Consider the following 20,582-nt stretch of genomic DNA (forward strand, 5'->3'; position numbering starts at 1 on the left):
AGCACCAGCACAGGTGCCAACACCAATGTCTCTGGGAGCAGCACCAGCACAGGTGTCAACACCACCATCTCCAGGAGCAGCGCCAGCACAGGTGCCAACACCACCATCGCCTGCAGGACCAGCACGGGTGCCGAGACCTCTATATCCAGCAGTTGTTGGTCCATCGGGAGAACCTGCTGCCGCTGCCATGACAGGCCCTGCAGCCACACCTCCAGGAAGACAGGACCAAGGAACGCCAGGAGGACATCTAACCAACTGTCGATGAGTCATCGACGACACAGTCTGGTTGGGTCGCACACTGGGCCATCAACGGGAGAGGATCCCGAACCAAAAGAGGCTCTGGTGTGCCTTGTGTGCCCTGATGAAGATGAAGAGGAACACAAGTCGCATGTGCCCTGTTTGTGATGTGTTGCTTTGCGTGGGTGATAGCTTTGAATGGTACCATGCCAATCGAAGTATTCCCTAATGGAGCATACACACACACACACACACACACACACACACACACACACACACACACACTTCGTAACTCCTCATCTTCAAACCCCTCAGGACCCTGCCAGCAGCTCAACATCCCTGGAGGAAGTAAGTTTTCCGAATATTGTTGATTTGTATATAGACCTATTTCAATATTTCTATATTTTTCACACAAATAAGCATTGCTTTCAACATATATACATATGACATGAAAGACAGTACAGCTTCAGTATCACTAACTAGCAAAAAAAAAAGATGTGGTCATGTCGAGTTTCTTATTGCACTCTAAAAAAAACATTGGATATTTTACATGTAGACTTTGAATAAAACAAAATAAAACCTCTAGTGAGCAAGAGTATGTAGGTGTGGGTGAGGCAGGAAAAACTGACAGTGCAATAGGAGGTATGTTGTTCTCTTTCGTCCAGGTAATTGTTGCATCAATGTTTTGACAACAATGAGGAAGCATATAATAATTAACATCTGTACATGCCAAAGAAAAAAAAGCTTTGGGAGCATATTGTTTGGGTAAAAGTGGGGGAAGAGAGTGTTTTTATCTACTTTGTGGATGCAGCGCTTGGGGGAGTATTCTACTGTACCTTTGTCATCCATTTACTCGAAAAATATTGAATGTATTGATTTCCTGTAAGAACCATAATAAAGTATAGTAAATTCTATGTATGTATATGACAAAAAAAGAAGGCTTTTGGAGCATAGCTTTGAGAACATATTTTGTAGGTAAAGACAGGGGAAGAGAATATTTTTATCATGCTTCGGTAAAACTATGCAGCACTCAGAGGAGTATTCTACCTTTGTCGTCCATTTACACGAAAACTCTTGGGTGTGTCGATATCCTGAAAGAACCTTGATAAAGCACAGTAAATTCTACGTATGTACAGGACATAACAATGTAGTATCTTTGATGTAAAGTCGTTGTTACATGGGCAGGAATATAACAGTTATTGTGTGCGCATAACGAAAGTGCAGCACAGGTGAGGGTACCCAGTAGTTTTTTTTAGATTTACTTGGAAACTATGAGGCACATGAATAATCTGCGGATATCGTGGGAAAGCCCATGAATTTCTACACAAGATTATGAAATAAAAACATAACCTCTGTGAGGAAACTTTTGCGTTAGAGCTCCCTGAACAAAAAATCAGTTTCCAGTAGGAAATGACTTTTAGGTTTTAGCTATTTTCTCGAAAAATGAAAATCATATCAACAATCCGCAAAGCTTATTAGAAAACTGATGAAATTCTCTTTCTAAACTACTAATAACAATTTTCTGTATGATGGAAAACTTTCGAACTATGATGTTGGGAATTGAGATTGACTTTCCAGAACGTTTATTCACACTGGCTTAATGTACTTCTATTCGTACTTTTTTTTTTTTTTTTATCGGCTAGAACAAACATTGGCGAATAAGTTGATGTAGGTTTCATGGCAATATATATATGTTTGGGTGGCGAAAATAAGGCGAGAATACATGTTTTCAGCAGTGCACGGAGGGGAGGGGGCTGGCGGAGAGGAGGATGGAATAAAATCATGCACCGGGAAACTTATCATGCGTGAGAAGGTGAGTTTGGAATGGAACCCTGTGCCTTGTTTCTTCCTGTCAATCACATGTTTCTGTCAAGTGTGTCCTTGCCCTTACATTACTAAGTGTCAAACAAAATAGTTTAATGTTGGAAGCCATTTCTGTGTGGTAACCATATAATTAACAATATTACACGTGCCAATTTTGTCATTCAACCCACCCCATCCCAGCAGATTTTTAACCAGTGACCTCCCCCAATCCCGGTAGATTTTTTATTTTATTTTATTGCCTTTGGCTAAAACTTCCGCATTTTGTGAGAAACATTGAAAATTAATAGAGAAATCGCTCACCTGAGCTTTAAAATTCTGGCACAGGTATCAATACCCTCACCTGGCTGTGTTTTCTATGGGGCCTGGCTCCAGCGAAAATGCATTCTATGGGAAGGGTAACTATTCCAAACCACTCAAAATACCTGTATGTATTTATTTATTTATTTGGTACGAATTTATATGTAGTACAGGAGTATACTGGTTTCCACACAGCAATATAGGCGATATAAGCGTAGTTTCACTCACTAAACACATCAATATACTGAACCTCTTTTGGCGACATTACCTGATCATCATTTCTGACTGTTTCTTCCTCTAACCTTATGTAAACTTTGTCCTCCACAGTGTCATTGATTGAGGAATCACTCTGGCCTTGAATTTCGTGCCGTGGCGCGACATGTCTTTACTGGACAGGTCACCGGTAACAGGTGAGTTGCTAAAACAATAGCATGCAGGGGGGAGGAGGTCACGCAGGGTAAAGCATTGTCCCTGCCTGGTATCAGGTACAAATGACAGACCTTGCAAATGCAGCGCGTTTATATACGTCAACAGGAGTCACAGTGACAAAACGTTCGGGCACATATATATGTCAACAAGAGTCGGCGGGTTAAAGTGTTGCAACTGGCTGCGGCTCATAAAGGTATCACATCCAAAAACGGGTTAAGATTTATTACTCATACAAGACCAATCAGGGACAGGCTACTGGTCATTCTCACTTTAAATAACTGAAGTGAGCAGCCTAACCCCAGGTTTCTATATTCCTAATGGTGAAAAAAAAAGACACTGCATTTAATTTCGCTTGCACGTGTAACTTAACCCGCCCCATCCCGACGTTTTTGGACCTTTTTTTTTTTTTTGGCTCAAACATCCGCTTTTGGTGAGAAACATTGAAAATTCATAGTGAAATCGCTCACCTGAGGTTTAAAATACCCGATTTAGGTACAAGTCCTTCCTTACCTGACTGGGTTTTCTAACAGGCTGGCACCAAAGAAAACGAGTTCTATGGGAGGGTAACTATTTTATCCACTCATAAACAGTATTTATTTATTTACTTGGTACGAATTTATATGTAGTACAAGAGTATATTGGTTTTCAAACAGTAATATAGGCATTAAAAGCATTGTTTCACTCACTAACTCATCACCATTCATGACCTTTTTTTTCCCACATTACCTGATCATCATTTCTGACTGTTTCTTCCTCTAATGCTATGTAAACATTGTCCTCCACATTGTCATCGATTGGGGAATCACTCTGGCCCTGAATGTCTTTATTGGCCAGGTCACTGGTAACAGGTGAATTGCCGAGACAATGGCATGCAGGGGGGGGGGAGAGGTTTTGCAGTGTAAGGCATTGTTCCTGCTTGGCATCTTGTAGAGGAATAGAGGAAGGTGTCCCGTGTATACGTGCCAAAAATCACTCGCGAAATCACTCGCGAAAATTGAAAATTGTGCAAATTAGGGACCTTGCAATGTTGCTGTGTTAATTCAATTCGCCGAGACGGCGTGGGTTAAATCTCATCAATCTACATTGTATTTCATTCTTGCTCCTTCTACATGACTATTTCACTTGAGAGAGACTGAACGAACAGCAGGAGTTGGATATAGTATCCACCCAACTATTCTCGATGAGAGGTCATTCCTAAGCTGAATAACGTAGGCGTGATTTAGCAGTTAATGCAAAAATACATAATCGTGGTGAAAGGGCTAATAATCACTCCATTAGTTTTATTCACTCTAACTTTGTTGTTGTCTTTGGTAGTTGTCTGAGTGAAGGTGAAGGCATGGACAATGGATCTTGTACATGAGTTAGGCACACAAATATAAAAAAAACATGTCAAAAACTTATTGAAGAAATGCTGGGGGACTAGGGATGGGAAGACCAAAAAACAAAGAAACAAGAGGAGATGGGTATTGATACCATTGCGCACGTCATGTGATACAACATGCCCTGAGGCCCAGCTCTACCCACCCTTAATTTCTTGTTGTTAGTTAAAACTTCCTTCAGATAGTTACTTATTAAGGAAATTGAACAATCCAAGTCTCCTCCCAAAAGCAGTAACAGTGAGAAGGCTTTCCTTTGCCACTTTATTTTAATACTATACATACATTAACCCCTGTGTCAAAAGACTTAAGAATGAGAAATTAAACTAAGCTTACGCTGTAGTGATTTTAGGTGGGAAAATTTTTCTAAAGAAACGTATATCCTAGCAGGACTTTTTTTTTTTTTTTTAATGTGCTCTTTACCCTTGCCATTGCAGTACAAAAAGTAGTGCTGGGCCTCAGCACATGCATCACATGACATGTGTGCATTAGCATCAATGCCCATCCCCTCTTGATGCTTTACATTTTGGTCCTCCCATCCCTACTCCCACTGCATTTTTTTTTTTTTCAGATTTTTAAAAATTTGTGCTCTTTTCCACAATTATTTATTAAGCAACAAATAATTTAATATTTTTTTTATTATTTAAGGTAATTATTATAAGTATATATATATATATATATATATATATATATATATATATATAGAGAGAGAGAGAGAGAGAGAGAGAGAGAGAGAGAGAGAGCAATAGATAGATAGCTATAGTTGGATACCGGTAGATAGTTGGACATATTGATAGATATAGATAGGGATATAAATAGATACAGTCACTACTCGTTTTACGTTGGGGTTACGTCAGGTCATACCTTATCGTATACCGATTTTATCGTAAATCGGGAGATTGAAACACATTATAAAAGGGAGGTTACATCAACTCAACTTCCCAAAGTCACATAACCAAGACTGAACCATAAATGACGACCCACCTTCATTCCTTCCTGCGCTGGTCCAAGTCGTCTCCAAGTCGTCGCCCCCGAGGCTGGGGGACAGCCTGTGCTTCCAGCACTAGTGGTCAGCCTCTGAGTCAAACAGAAACAGGATAGGGGGAGGGGAATCCGGCCCATACCTGCACCAACCTTAGCACTGGGGCCCATACCTGCACCAGCCATAGCACTGGGGCCTACACTGGAACTGACCTTACCACTGGGCACACAAATCCACAGTACTGTACAGTAATTCACCAAAAGAAACACTATCACAGCAGTACAGGCAGAGTTACTCACGAGCAGTAAATCGTTGCAACAACACAATACAGAACAGTAATCACACTTGCGTAAAGTTGGCCTGGTGCTACACGATGTCTACTGTAGTACGATGTTTGGCTGAGGTGATGATAACAGGGGGGAACACATGAACAAGTTGAAAAGACAGGGCTTTGAAGAGGTGGCAGGACCTGAACCATAACAGTGCGCTCCATGCTGGGGCCGCCATCTTGCCTGAGACAAGTGACGGTCACTTTGCATGTGCCTGGCACTTTCCGATGGCAAAATCGTTATAGCGGGAAATTTATTGTAAATCAGATTTTGGGGTGGAACTTTTCTATTATCGTTGTAGCGAATTATAGTAAACCAAATCAACGTAAAACGAGTAGTGACTGTATACACAATGAACTATGTATTTTTTTTTAAATAAAAGTTAGCAATCTTGATGTACTGTACAGTTCACATTTGCAGCAGCGAAAATTGTCACTGATAAGCTGCATTGTACTATTGTCACGGTTTTTTTAAAGAATATAAAATATTAAAGGATAATTTTTAATAATACTGATAGCAGGACAATGAATTGTCTTGCTAAAAATCAAGCAATGATTACTTTATTCTGCCTTGCTTCGCCGATTCTCTAAGGACGAGAATTTATAAACTTTCTCAACTGTACACAGCAAAGACTAATTCCTCACAATTGCTGTTTGTTAGTACTGTTAGCCTCTGGAGAAAGTGACTTCACCCCTGACAATCAATAACTGATGCTATTAATGAGAACAGATTCTTGCTGATGCATTAACTCCTGGTTGCACAAGGGATTTTAGTTAATAAAATGAACTGGCCTAAGTACCAGTTATGAATAGCAAAGCGTTTATGCAAGCTGGGAGCTGCAACTAGAATAAGCTTAATATGGAAAATAAAACACGAGTTTACATTACATTAAGCTCGAGAAAAAGAACTGTTAAATTTATTGATTACAAAGAAATAAATTTATGTTACATTTCAAAATGAATTCAAAATAAGATCGCACTCACTCGCTCACTCAAAAGCTAACCCTTAAGCCTTGGAAAACGAAAAGAAATGCTGGTCAGAAAAGTGGACAAAGCGGATGACTGGGTGTCATTACTGAGGAAGGACACTGCACATGCTGAGTCTATGGAATTCAACGGTGGAGGCGGGAACTGGGTGTCGTTGCTGAGGAAGAACACTGCCACACACAACCTGCTTCAACGGCGCACAAATCTTGACTGACTCCAAATCATGGGAAAGAGGCGAGTGTTGTGGCCGCATTGCTAACGGCTAGAATGAGTGAAACACGCCCATAATAAATCGCTCAGCGGAAGTGCTAATGTCTCGCACAAAGACGATCATTTATGACCCATTGAAAAATTGCCTGAAAAACACTCCCAACCGGGTGAATATGTAGCGGTTAAACTGAACGATAAACACTGGGATTCCACTAGAGTTCGCGGTTTCCCACCAAGTTGATGTCACGAGCCGACTCGTGACATTACGCCCCATAAAAATTACTATTTTTTTTTTCTTCAGAAATTTTTTTTTTCAATATACATACATATAAATCCTACTCAATCACACAAGATTCACACAGTGGTGTGTGTGCTATCCTGCTACAGAAGGTCACAGTCATCAGTGAGTGAAAAAACTTTGTATTTACGTTAATAGAAGCAAGCTTGAGGGAAAAACTCTGTGACGAAGGTGAAAAATCCTGTACTCAGGTCAAACTGAGCGAAAAGTTCGCTACATTTACATTAACAACTAATTGTTATGTAGCGTAATGTACGTAATACACGGTGTTGGTGTGACAGTTGTGGTGTAACTGTACCTACGTGTAAAATCATGTAATACAATTTATAGTAAATAATGATGACGAGGCAGAAGAAAAGAGGGAGCAGCATGCGACAGGGACGACCAGCTGATCTGCATGGCAATGCTGCACCCACCAGCTGCACCTGCGAAAGGAATCAAGGTGGAGCATCAAAAGTGTCATTTCTCTCTCTCTGTCTAGAAATCAGTACTTATGTCATTATTAACCAGGAAACGTAATTCTTGAATTCACAAATTTCTTAGAACCCTTATAGTTTACTGGTTAACGCTTATTAACTAGGAAACGTGCCAGTTCTTGAATTGCTCAAATCTCTTAGAACGGGCAGTTTACTGGTTAACCTAACTCTACACTTACCATTAATGACAGGAAGCTGAGAATCACTACGCAATCTTGGGCAGTTCATGTTTTAACACCCACTGTGGGTGTGAACACTCGTGTGGATATTGTGCATTCTCCGGGAATCCTCAGAGAGGCCCACAGCTCGAGATGTTCCACAAGGTAATTCATACACAGCCTCGATCTGTCTCTGCAGGGTTCTCAAACTTCCCCCTTAACTTATGGTATACATGTATATACAGGCCCTGGACATACTGTATCCTGTAGGGCCAATGGGCGAGACGTCAAGTCTTACTGGTACACTTTTAACTGGGAACCAGGCTGGTCCTTGGATTACTCAAATCTCTGAGGCCGCCTATCTTACGGAACCCAGCATACAACAGTTGCCCGTGTTAGTCAGCAGTTAGCAGGCGAGACATCAGGTCTGCACCTACGTTATCACTTCCCTTGATGTATCTTACAACAAGGTTAAACTGCTGTAAATACAGTGTCCAGCGTGTCAGTCTTGTATTAGCCGTCTTGGTCATGCTGAGACTAGTGAATGGCATATGATCAGTTTCCAGAGTGAATGGTGCCCCATATAAATAATAATAATATTTTTTAACACCATCAATCACGGGCAAGAGTTCCTTCTCAACAGTACTGTAATTCCTCTCGGCGGGTTTTAGCTTACGGCTGTGGTATGCCACTGGGAAGAGTCCACCTTCCTATTCCTGCATCAATAAGGCACCTACTCCATCTTGTGAAGCATCAGTGCGCAGTATGAAAGGTTTGTTGGAATCAGGCAACTGCAAGATAGGCTCCTTGCACAACATGTTCTTAAGGGCAATAAAAGATCTCTCTTGCACTTCTCCCCATTCATTGGTGTTTGGAGCATATTTCCGTAGCTCCTCGTACAACGGTTGGGCAATGAGAGCAAAGTTGGGGATAAAAGTCCTATAATACCCCACTAGGCCAAGGAATGCCCTAACCTGTTTCTTGGTCACGGATCTCGGGGCTTCTCTAACTTTCCTGATCTTGTCTCCCTGACACCTGCAGTGATTGTTGCCAACAAAATGTCCGAGGAACTCCACCTCACTGTGAGCAATCTTACATTTGCTAGGCTTCACAGTCATGTTGAAACTCTGGAGTCTACTGAAGACAATTTCCAAGAGTCTGAGGTGCTCCTCCAACGTGGCAGAATGAACGAGGACATCATCAACGAACATCTCTACTCCTACGATACCATGGAGCACTTGTGTCATGGCACGATTGAATACTGCTGGGGAATTGGTAAGTCCAAATGGGACGACTTTATACTGATACAACCCCCTAGGAGTAGCAAAGACAGTGAACTGACGGCTCTCGGGGCGAAGGGGAATCTGGAAGAATCCCTTCGCCAAATCGAGCTTCGTGAAATATCGTGACCCTGCCAGCTTGGAGAAGATGGCAGTGTGGTCACCCATCAGCTCAGCATCCACTTTGGTGATTGCATTTAGCCTCCTATAGTCGCCACAAATCCTGACTCCACCATCTTTCTTGTGAACTACTACCGTTGGACTGCAGTAAGGAGATGAGGACTTCTCAATAATACCTGCAATCTCTATGTCAGCAATTTCGTTGTCTACTGCGCCCAGTAATTGCATGGGAATCGGATATGGCTTAACGTTTACGGGAGTATCGCTGGCCAACTCAGTCTTGTGACAATCAACCTTTGCAAGTCTAGGTTGGTCAGAGAAGTCATCTGCATACTGACAGAACAGTGACCTTATGGCATTTTGATCACCTAATGCTAAGTCAGCGTTAAGTAAAACATCTCCGACAGTGTCTTCCTGATGGGACTGAGTGGTTAAGGGCTCGTCATCATGGTCATCAACTGGGATCACCGCGGCTGCCCCAGTTTCTTCCAGTGGCTGGTCACTATCATCAGCTACTCATAGGGCAGTCACCTCGGGGTCTGACTCATGACAAGCCTTCAACATGTTAATGTGGAACCTTTTGCGAAGATTCCCCATCTGAATTATGTAGCTGAGGTCTGAAATGCACTCTACTACATGAAATGGACTCTTCCACTGTGCCAACAACTTGTTCTGGGCAGTGGGGAGTAACACCAGGCATTTATCGCCTGGACTAAACTTCAGAAGTTTTGCCTTCTTATCATAATAGGCTTTCTGAACTTCGCGCGCCTTGATCAATTCTTCCTTAGCTAACTCGCAAGTCGACTGGAGGTGGTTAGCTAGATAAAGGACGTAGGTGTAGGAGGTCTTGACTTCAGAGTCAGGTACTTCATCGTCCCACAACTCGTGAAGGACTTGAAGTGATCCACGGACCGACCTTCCATACACCAGATCAAAGGGTGAGAACTTCAAGGAGTGCTGTGGGGCATCTCGATAAGCAAACAGAAGAGGAGCAATGAACCACGGCCATTCCTTTGGCTGTTCAGCGGCCATGCACTTTAACATCTTCTTGAGAGTCCCATTGAACCTCTCACACAGCCCGTTACACATGGGATGATAAGGCGTAGTTTGCAGGCCTCGGATGGACAACAACCTGAATGCTTCGTTCATCATCGCAGAGGTGAACTGCGAACCCCGGTCACTTAAGACCTCTTTGGGGATACCTACGTGACAGAACACTTCGATCAATGCCTCAGCAACAGTGACGGCCTCTATATTCTTAAGGGCCACGGCTTCAGGCCACTGTGTGCTGAAATCAACAGTAGTGAGGATATACCTTAATCCATCACTTGCCCTAGGAAAGATTGGTCCAACAATGTTAACTGCTACTCTCTGGAAAGGTTCAGAGATTACAGGCATTGGTTTCAATGGCGCAGGACAGACACGTCCCCGGTCAGTGGTACGCTGACACACATCACAAGAACGCACAAGCCTTTTTATTTCCTATCCCATTCCTGGCCAGAAAAAGTCAGCATGGATGAGGTCAGAGGTTTTCTTTTGGCCCATGTTGCCTCCCATGTTTGAACAATGACCTAATTCGAACACTGCCCGGCGATACTTCGTGGGAACGACAAACTGCAGTCGAACCTCGCCCTGGGGTGTTCGTAACTCACGGTATAGCCGTCCTCGCTTGTGAAGGAACCTGGCTTGACCCCCCTGTGAATACTTAATCACTTTACCCTCCAACTTCTTACTCACTGAGGCAAGTGTCGGGTCAGACTGTTGTTCTTGGACAACATCTTGACTACGAATCAGATCTTGCAGCGTTGCGACGGTCAACGGGGTGACACGATTCGGAGCGTTGGCCATGGCTCGTGTTACTGCAACAGCCGAAGTCTGAGTAGCAACATCTATGGCGCAACTGTTTTTGACGCCCGGTATGTTGCCGATAATGAGGTCAAACAAGGGTTCTGGCATGACAACAGCAGCTGTCAAGCCAGTGTAGAAAGAAGATGCCACCTGGATACGTGCCTCAGGAACAATCTCACTGACCCATCAATAAGTCTAACTTGGATCTGCTTACCCGTGTACTCGTCAGGCCGAACTAAACTTTGCTTGACAGAGCAACCTGAGGAACCATTATCTCTCAGTACCTTTACAGAAACACCTCCCACAAACCCTGGCTGAACAAGAAAGGCAGTGTTACTGGTGAAAAGGTCTGAGGAGGTAGCAGCCAGTCATTGGTGAGACTGCGGAACAAACGATGCTGCAAATGTGGTGCCCTGAGAACTTGATACCTGAGGGGTTGTGCTCACCATCTGAGGAGCTGGAGCATTGACCACCTGTGGAGGAGGGTTCACTGTCACTGGGGAACTAGTGAACTGCGGGGAAGTACCTGTACTGGTGGGGTTGGCACCACTGTACGCTTGTTGTGGCATAAGGGCTGCATTTGCATCCTGCCTCCGATACACTAAAGTCGATTGTCCTGATTGAGGGTTATGTGGTTTGTCCTTGCCCTGCTGCTGCTTGAAATACCGGTACTGCTGGTGGTTAGGGTTCTGTTTATCATACCGCTTCCACTCAGGTTTCTGAGTGTTTTGCCCCTGGTCCTTGTTCTGCGGTTTTGGACCTTGGCCATTATTCTGAGAATGGACTTGTTGCTGGGGTTCAGTCTGAGGCGGTTTCCCAGATTTATCAGGTTTCCTGTTCCAGGTATGCTGCTAGCGAGTTTGATACCCGTATGCAGTAAAGAATGCGTCAGCCTTCTTCACCATTTGGCTGGCATCTCTTACCTGGCAGATCTTAAACTGAGCCATAAGTTCAGTAGGCCACGACTTTTCTAGCTGCATGCACAGCATAAGGTCAATTATCCCTTCACGCGTGGAAGGAGTTTCATCTTTCTCCATCCATGCATCTAAGTAAGCAGTAAGCCGGTCAAGAAACTGAACAGCAGTCTCTTTATCCTGTAAACATGCCCTCATGAACTGACTCTTGGCGTCCTCAACTGTGAGGCCATACGCTTTGACGAGTGCAGCCTTCATCATCTCATACGTGAGATTGTCTCCACGAATTCTGTGGAGAATATCGAGGGCAGGGCCCTCAAACAGGCTAAGAAACTGAAGGCGCTTAGCTGCATCATCCAGCTGGTAAGGTTGACCCATGTCTTCAAAACAAGCTATGTATGGCTCGATTCGCTCGCCATCTTTGTATGGGGGAAGCTTGATGTGTGGGGTCGCCATAACATGTGCAGGGAGAACGCTCGTGGAGCTTGGGCCAGCTGCACCAGATGTGTCTGAAGCCAACATTTCAAATTCATGTTTTTTGCGTGCGTCTCGCTCGGCACGTTCATGTTCTCGTTGTTCACTCTCGTATTCACGTTCTCTCTCACGTTGTTCTAACTCGTGTTGACGTTCTCTCTCGCGTTGTTCTAACTCGTGTTGGCGTTCTCTCTCATGTTCCTCACGCTGTTCTCGCTCATGTTCTAACTCAAGTTCGCATTGTTTTTGTTCGTGTTTGCGCTGTTCTCGCTCGAGTTCGCATTGGATTCTACGGTCTTCACGAGCATCTTTCTCACGTTGTTGCTCGTAATTAAACCGTGAGAGGACGTAGCTTTGGATTTTTTCTGGGTCAGTAAGGCCCATATCTTTAGCTTCCTGTACATAGACATTGGCTGCCATGATGCTAGCTCAATCTAAATAACTAGTGACTCAGTACTGACTGCAATTTTTTCAGAGAAAGATGCCAATAATCGAGAATAAAGAATAGAGGCACAGGTTAATGATGACCAGTTTTATCTAATTAAACTGGCAAAGAAAGAAAATTAAACAAACAACTGACTGTGAAAACTATTATGTAAATTAATAAAAATGAATCAATAATCACCAGTAAGGTAGTGCCTATAGACTTGAATGATAAATACCTAAGTATGAACGAGTGAATATTATCTCGTGAATAGCTTTAGAGCTAGGAGTTAATATCCTGGAATGAGGTCGTCAATTGACATGGGGTTTTTAAAGAATATAAAATATTAAAGGATAATTTTCAATAATACTGATAGCAGGACAATGAATTGTCTTGCTAAAAATCAAGCAATGATTACTTTAAGTGGCTTGCTTCGCCGATTCTCTAAGGACGAGAATTTATAAACTTTCTCAACAGTACACAGCAGAGCCTAATTCCTCACAATTGCTGTTTGTTAGTACTGTTAGCCTCTGGAGAAAGTGACTTCACCCCTGACAATCAATAACTGATGCTATTAATGAGAACAGATTCTTGCTGATGCATTAACTCCTGGTTGCACAAGGGATTTTAGTTAAGAAAATGGACTGGCCTAAGTACCAGCTATGAATAGCAAAGAGTTTATGCAAGCAAGGAGCTGCAACTAGAATAAGCTTAATATGGAAAATAAAACACGAGTTTACATTACATTAAGCTCAAGAAAAAGAACTGTTAAATTTATTGATTACAAAGAAATAAATTTACGTTACATTTCAAAATGAATTTAAAATAAGATCGCACTCACTCGCTCACTCAAAAGCCAACTCTTAAGCCTTGGAAAACGAAAAGAAATACTGGTCAGAAAAGTGGACAATGCGGATGACTGGGTGTCATTACGGAGGAAGGACACTGCACACGCTGAGCCTATGGAATTCAACGGCGGTGGCGGGAACTGGGTGTCATTGCTGAGGAAGGACACTGCCACACACAACTTACTTCCAAGGTGCACAAATCTTGACTGACTCCAAATCGTGGGAAAGAGGCGAGTGTTGTGGCCGCATTGCTAACGGCTAGAATGAGCGAAACACGCCCATAATAAATCACTCAGCGGAAGTGCTAATGTCTCGCACAAAGATGACCATTTATGACCCATTGAAAAATTGCTTGAAAAACACTCCCGACCGGGTGAATTCGTAGCAGTTAACCCGCCCCATCCCGTCGACGTATGGGTACGTTGCAACGATTTGCATTTGCCAGTCCCAGCGACGTACCAGTACGTCGTGCAATTGCAAGGTCCCTAATTTGCACAATTTTCAATTTTCGCACGTGATTTTTCGTATGTATACATGAGACACCTTCCTCTATTCCTCTACAAGATGCCAAGCAGGGACAATGCCTTACACTGCATAACCTCCCCCCTCCCCCCCTCACGCCATTGACTTGGCAAAGGACCTGTTACCAGTGACCTGCCTAGTAAAGATATTCAGGGCCAGAGTGATTCCCCAATCGATGACAATGTGGAGGACAATGTTTACATAGCATTAGAAGAAGAAACAGCCAGAAATAATGATCAGGTAATGTGGCAAAAAAAGGTCAGGTATGGTGATTAGTTAGTGAGTGAAACAATGCTTATAATGCCTTTATTACTGCTTGAAAACCAATATACTCACATACTACATATACATTCGTACCAAGTAAATAAATAAATACCGTTTATGAGTGGATAAAATAGTTACCCTCCCATAGAACTCGTTTTCTTTGGTGCCAGCATGTTAGAAAACCCACTCAGGTAAGGAGGAACTCCTACCTGGTTTGGGCACTTTAAACCTCAGGTGAGCGATTTCTCTATGAATTTTCGATGTCTCACCAAAAGCGAAGGTTTTAGCCAAAAATAAAATTTTCGAAAATACCTCGGGACTGGGGGATGTCGGAGGTGCGGAAAACCTCGGGACGTGACGGGTTAAACTGAACGATAAACACTGGGATTCCACTAGAGTTCGCGGTTTTCCACCAAGTTGATGTCACGAGCCGACTCGTGACAACTATGAGGGTAAAAAAACTGCGGCTGCTTAGTAGGTTTATGTCCTGGCTGCCACCCCAGCCACCTCGGCCATCCCGATCACCTAGGCCACCACCCTTTGGAGAGAGGGGGAAGGGGTCATCTTTTTTTCTTTTTTGCTTCTTCTTCTTTCTGTTTTTCTGCATTGAAAAAGGTAACTCTCCACACTCAACATTTGCAGCTGTGTGTCACTGGGAAACAAAATTGCGCATGTGTACACCTACAGACTTGGTGCGCTTGACAACTGTAGCTACTTCAGGTAAAGGCAGTTGCGTGCTTGATGGCAAGTTTCTTTTCCGTACAAAGTTCTTAGTTAAACCACTACCTCAGGTGATGGCGAGTCTCATGGTGGGTTTCTTATAGGCTGTACATACGTAGTGTCTCAGATTATGTGAGCCAGGTGATGGCAAGACTCATGGTGGGTGTCTTATAGGCTGTACATATGTAGTTTCTCAGATTAAGTGAGCTAAGAGACAGAAGAAGAAGAAGAAGAAGAAGAAATTGACAAAATTGCAATTTTTCAAGATTTTACTCTGCCATAACTATCGTGTTCGTCGGTTAACAAGCTTCATTTTTTGCATGGGTTAACTGACTTCATTTTTTGCATACAAACACAAAATTACATAGCCAATATAAATATCAACTCAAAATTTGCTAATCTTCTTTCTACGTGTAGAATTTGACGCTGTTTTTGCCGTTTCCTGCCCATCTCTACTAATACCCTTACTGTGGAATTAATTTGTCATGCATGAGAAATCAACGGACTTGAGCAACCAAAAATATAAGGACTTGAGCATCCAAATTCTAAACGACTTTCAGTATCATATATCATTATTTAAAGCATCGAAATGACATGTTTACTTAGTCGAAATACAAAAGGCTTAGTCAATGCACTTCCTCTAGTGAAACTGCGTCATAGTGGGTTTCATATAGGCTGAACCTACTTTATTTCTCAGATTAAGTGAGCCAAGCGATTGAAAAGAAGATTGACAATTTTTTTTTTTTTTTTTTTTTTTTTTACATTTAACCTGCCATAATTAGTGTATGCATAGCATGTCTCAACTGACTTCATTTTTTTCCACAGAAACAGAACATTACATGGCTAGTATGAATATCAACTCAAAATTTGGTAATCTTCTTTCTTTGCTGAGTTTTTAACTTGTTAGTTTGCTGTTTCCTGCCCATCCCTTCTGATAGCACTACTATGCAATTAATGCAGTCCCGGGCCTTCATGAAAATTTAGTCATAATACGCCAGGAATGACAAATATCTGGGGTTATCGTATTTATATTGGTGGTATCAGAGGCGTAGTTTAAGACTACCGGAAAACGATAGCAGAACTGACTACTGACTGAATTTCATTTCGTAAATAGTTTCTAGAGTGTATTTTAATTGAAAAAAATATAAAAGAGATACGAATCGATTACCATTATGAATCAGTGTACTTAACTCATAATGTGACCGTGAAAAATGCATGTGCTTTCAATTATCTTGTAAAATTTTGGTGTTTTCAGCAACATGGCTTTATCTTTCCTGCATTGAGACAGCAAGGGTAACCTTTATATTTTGTAAATATACGGAAAGTATCTACTATCTATCTATCTAAACCTTTTCCAAGGTGTGTGCGGTTCTATTGTTTTAACATGCAGTGTTAATATAAAACATCATTACTGGGGAATAAGATGGTGTGGAAGCGTGTTGGGTTTGCCGAAAATGCAACCTCATTAAAACCGTTTTGTAGATGCTCCATATAAGGCAGTATGGTTACAAAATACAAACTAATCCCACCACCCCCATAAAACAATAATTTCACATTCCTTTTGCAGGTCATTTGATAATAAACAGTTTAGCAATTTCAAGAGTACAATAGATATAAAACAATAACTGATCGTACCACACTCCATACAAATATCAGTACCGCGAACATTCAAAGTAAATAACCATTAGCGACAGTTATTAATTTGGTGAAAAATATAATTCCATATATTACACACACATGCTGAAAGAGCTAATATGTATTTAACAACACGAAGAAATCTAATGGTGATTTCTGTATTAGCTTTGAATAATGACTATAATTCAAATTATAGCTTTCCTTAATACAGTATGAGATTGATTTTCTACTTTATATATCCCCCATGTTGTCAATAATATTGCCTATTTTTTTTTCCAATGGGAAGACTCTATACCGATACAGGTAGAGAGGAGGCCTGCAGTCCTGGTGGACGCAGAATCGAATCCCGGCTGGGGCAGGGAACAGTTTAAGATTTGAAGTGCATAAAAGCAGACTTTACTGATCTACCACAAGACCCTCTGACGTGTCGTAAAAATACCCCCCCAAATACCAGTACACCTGGCCCGTATAAGACAGCCCTAGCATGTATTCAAAATCTGGACGGTGGGTGTTAGCGCCGAAGTGGTGACATGTGGAGGTGTGTAGAAGGACTAGTGGACCTTGGGATAGGCCCTGAAGCCTTTGCAAAGAGTCGGACACATTGAAAAACAAAAATGTACGTAATAAAGCTAGCCATATTATGGTCCATACGAAAACATTAAAGAGATGGTAATATCCACAAAAAATAATGTATGTATCCTTATTAAAGGTAAATTTTATAACTATCACAAAACTATTAATCGAACAACAATTACTGAATACAGGAATGCTTTAATATGGTATATATAAGAAAGAATTTGCTTGAGTCAAAAGTTCACTTACAATTTTTTTTCCCTTTAAAGTGGATTAACTTCTTTATTGTATGTTTAATGCTGCAGCTGATGGTTCTAGGACAGCTATATCTAATTCCAGTTAAGGAGTCTCCAGGAGGATAACATCGCCGGTAGAGTGAAAAAAAAAAAAATATGTTGCCAAGCTGATGGGACCAAGCCTATGCCCAGAGCCGAACACACACACACACACACACACACACACACACACACACACACACACACACACACACACACACACACACACAAAATAATTTGCTTTTCCACGAAAGTCGTCCCCTTTTACTTCCTGATCCCTCAACACGCATGTTGTGAATAATAATCATCATCATCATCATCATGCTTGCGTGTGTGTGTGTGTGTGTGTGTGTGTGTGTGTGTGTGTGTGTGTGTGTGTGTGTCTGGGATGGCCGTTGTTAACGTTTTTGTTTTACTGACAACGTTATAAGCATTACTTTATTTCTACAGCGTGTTGAGATTTAAGTATTACTGTATATACTTTTTACATACTCTAGTGTTTTAGGTTTGTGTATTAGTAGTGTGACCATGGGTGTTAAGTATGAGGTCAGCTTGAGGTGGACAGTAACTGCGTCGGGTTGGGGTATGGCGGAGGGTTGGAAACTGGGGAAGAGGAGCTCGTTTCGTCCCCCTCTCCCCTCTTCCCTCGGTATACAGGAGTAGGAAGGGGGCAACCCTGAGCAGAAATGTGATCGTGAACGCAATACTTATGAAAAAATTCCGACTGCACTGTAACACAATAAACGTGCGTAATGCCAAACAGAATGAACAATATATTGGCTTCAAATTTAAATTATTGTAATATTTTCCTTACCATTTAAGCTCTCTTGGAATTCTGTGTGGCGGAGAACTATGTTGCTGGACAGAAGTCATCTTCAGAGAGACAGACAGGGAGGCAGAAAAAAACTGACGGAAAGACAGGCATATGCTTGGATGGATTCGACATTAATATTTTATTCTCAGTATCAACAAACACATCTATTAAGCCCAGATGAATACGAGCATAAATGAAAGAAAGCATTCGGAAGCCGAATGCTAATCGCCCTCCAGAACATGCTGTTGGCCAAGTCCAAGATTTAGGCCATATCTTGATACCCTAAAGGTTTCACACCGATAGCTCAAGCCATTCATGAGATATAATGGTGCTAAAGGCGGGCGATAAAAACTAGTTAACCTTTGGCAACTATTTTGGTGACCTTGACCTTGGCCCAGAGTGCCCATCTGCGAACTCGTGAAAGATTTTGGCCATATCTTGATACCCTGAAGGTTTCATGTTGATAGCGCAAGCCGTTCGTGAGACATAAACGGAACACACACACACACACACACACACACACACACAAGAAGGCAAAAACATTATCGCTCAGCCTTCTAAAGGCGGGAGATAACTATTCCCGCAAGGAAAAGGAATCACACAGATCGATACACACCATTTGAGAATCAGGATGTTTGTTATTTTATTCTTGCTAAACACATGATTACATCCATCTTCGGATGGAAAATCTCTCCTAAGTAAGATAAACAGACTGACAAACAGAGTGACTCTGGATTACTGATTCATGTTGACTTATTTCATTTTTGGCTCCACCAGATGACATGATTCAGACTATGTGCTAACAGACCCCTCTCGTAGAGGAAGATGCGATAGACTCTAGAATGAACGCACAGAGAGAAAGACAAACAGTCTCTCAGTTATAATTTCACATTGATTGCAATTTCACTCCTGCTAACGGTAGACGATTCATTAAGCATTAGTGAGAATAAACTCTTTCTGTAGATGACGATGTTAAAGACAAAGAGGCAGAATAAACAGAATGAAAGTGTGGCGCTTTCCGAAATAATATTTCCCTAAACCAATTCTTCGTCACATGGTGCACCCATTGGTATAGCTACCTTTGCCAGGTCTAGGGTGTTAGTGGTCTAAAATGCGACTCAAGTTTCTGCCTAAGCCATTTAAAAGTTAAGAAAAAGACACAGGTTTTTCTCGATTTCCCAAAAACTAGAAAAAATTACTTAGGCAGTTTCTTTATATGAGTGACGACATGTGTCTTGACTGAATGTCAGCAGGTGATGAGTGCAATTGTGTAATGTAGAAATACATTACACATTATCAGTTGACGGTGTTCTGTTGGCTTAGGTATTATAATCATACACACTAGAAAGCACTCAGAAAGCTCTTACCTCCGCTAATGTAATTTCCATAAAAAATGATTGGATCCGGATCAGTTGATACATAATCCGGATCCGGATCCACCCCAAAATTTTATCAATGCTTTCTTCAACCATGGCCCACCTTTCCACAAAATTTCACTGAAATTCATCAAGAACTTTTGGAGATATTGTGTGAGATATTCCGGATCCGGATCCGGACCCAACTTAAAATAGAACCATTTCTTCCTTGGCCCATGGCCTACCATTCCACGAAATTTCATCAAAATCTGTTCTTAACTTATTGAATAACCCTGCTAATAGATCCGTGGATATGGGCTCTGGATGCGGACTCAAATCCGCCCCAAAATATAAACAATTCTTTATTGGTATATGGTCCACCATGCCACAAAATTTCATTAAAATTCACTGAGAACTTCAGGTGATATTGTACTGGAATTTCCGGATCCGGATCCGGAATCGCCCCCAAAGTGAATAATTTCTTTCTTGATACATGGCCCACCGTTCCCCAGAAGTTCATCAAAATCTGTTCATAACTTTTTGAATAATCCTGGTAACAGATCCGTGGATATGGGCTCCGGATCCGGATGCAGATCCGCCCCCAAATTAGGCAATTCATTCTTGGTATATGGCCCACCATTCCACACAATTTCATTGAAAACTTTTGGAGATGTTGTGTGGGATACTCCGGTTCCGGATCCGGATCCGCCCCAAAATTTAATAAGTTTTTCCTTGGCCGATGGTTCATGCTTTCACATATTTTCATCAAAATCCGATCTTAATGCTGTGAGTAAAGTTGCTAACAGGCAAAAAGATAAACAAATTACCCAATGCCAGAAAAAAAAATAATAATAATAATCTCCCAGGTGGAGGTAATAAGTAAATATTTAATTAGGTTTAGCTATATGTAAGTA

The sequence above is a fragment of the Coenobita brevimanus genome, chromosome 68, assembly GCF_032717465.1.
Source record: "Coenobita brevimanus isolate Jiangsu-jjx chromosome 68, ASM3271746v2, whole genome shotgun sequence".
NCBI lineage: Eukaryota > Metazoa > Arthropoda > Malacostraca > Decapoda > Coenobitidae > Coenobita > Coenobita brevimanus.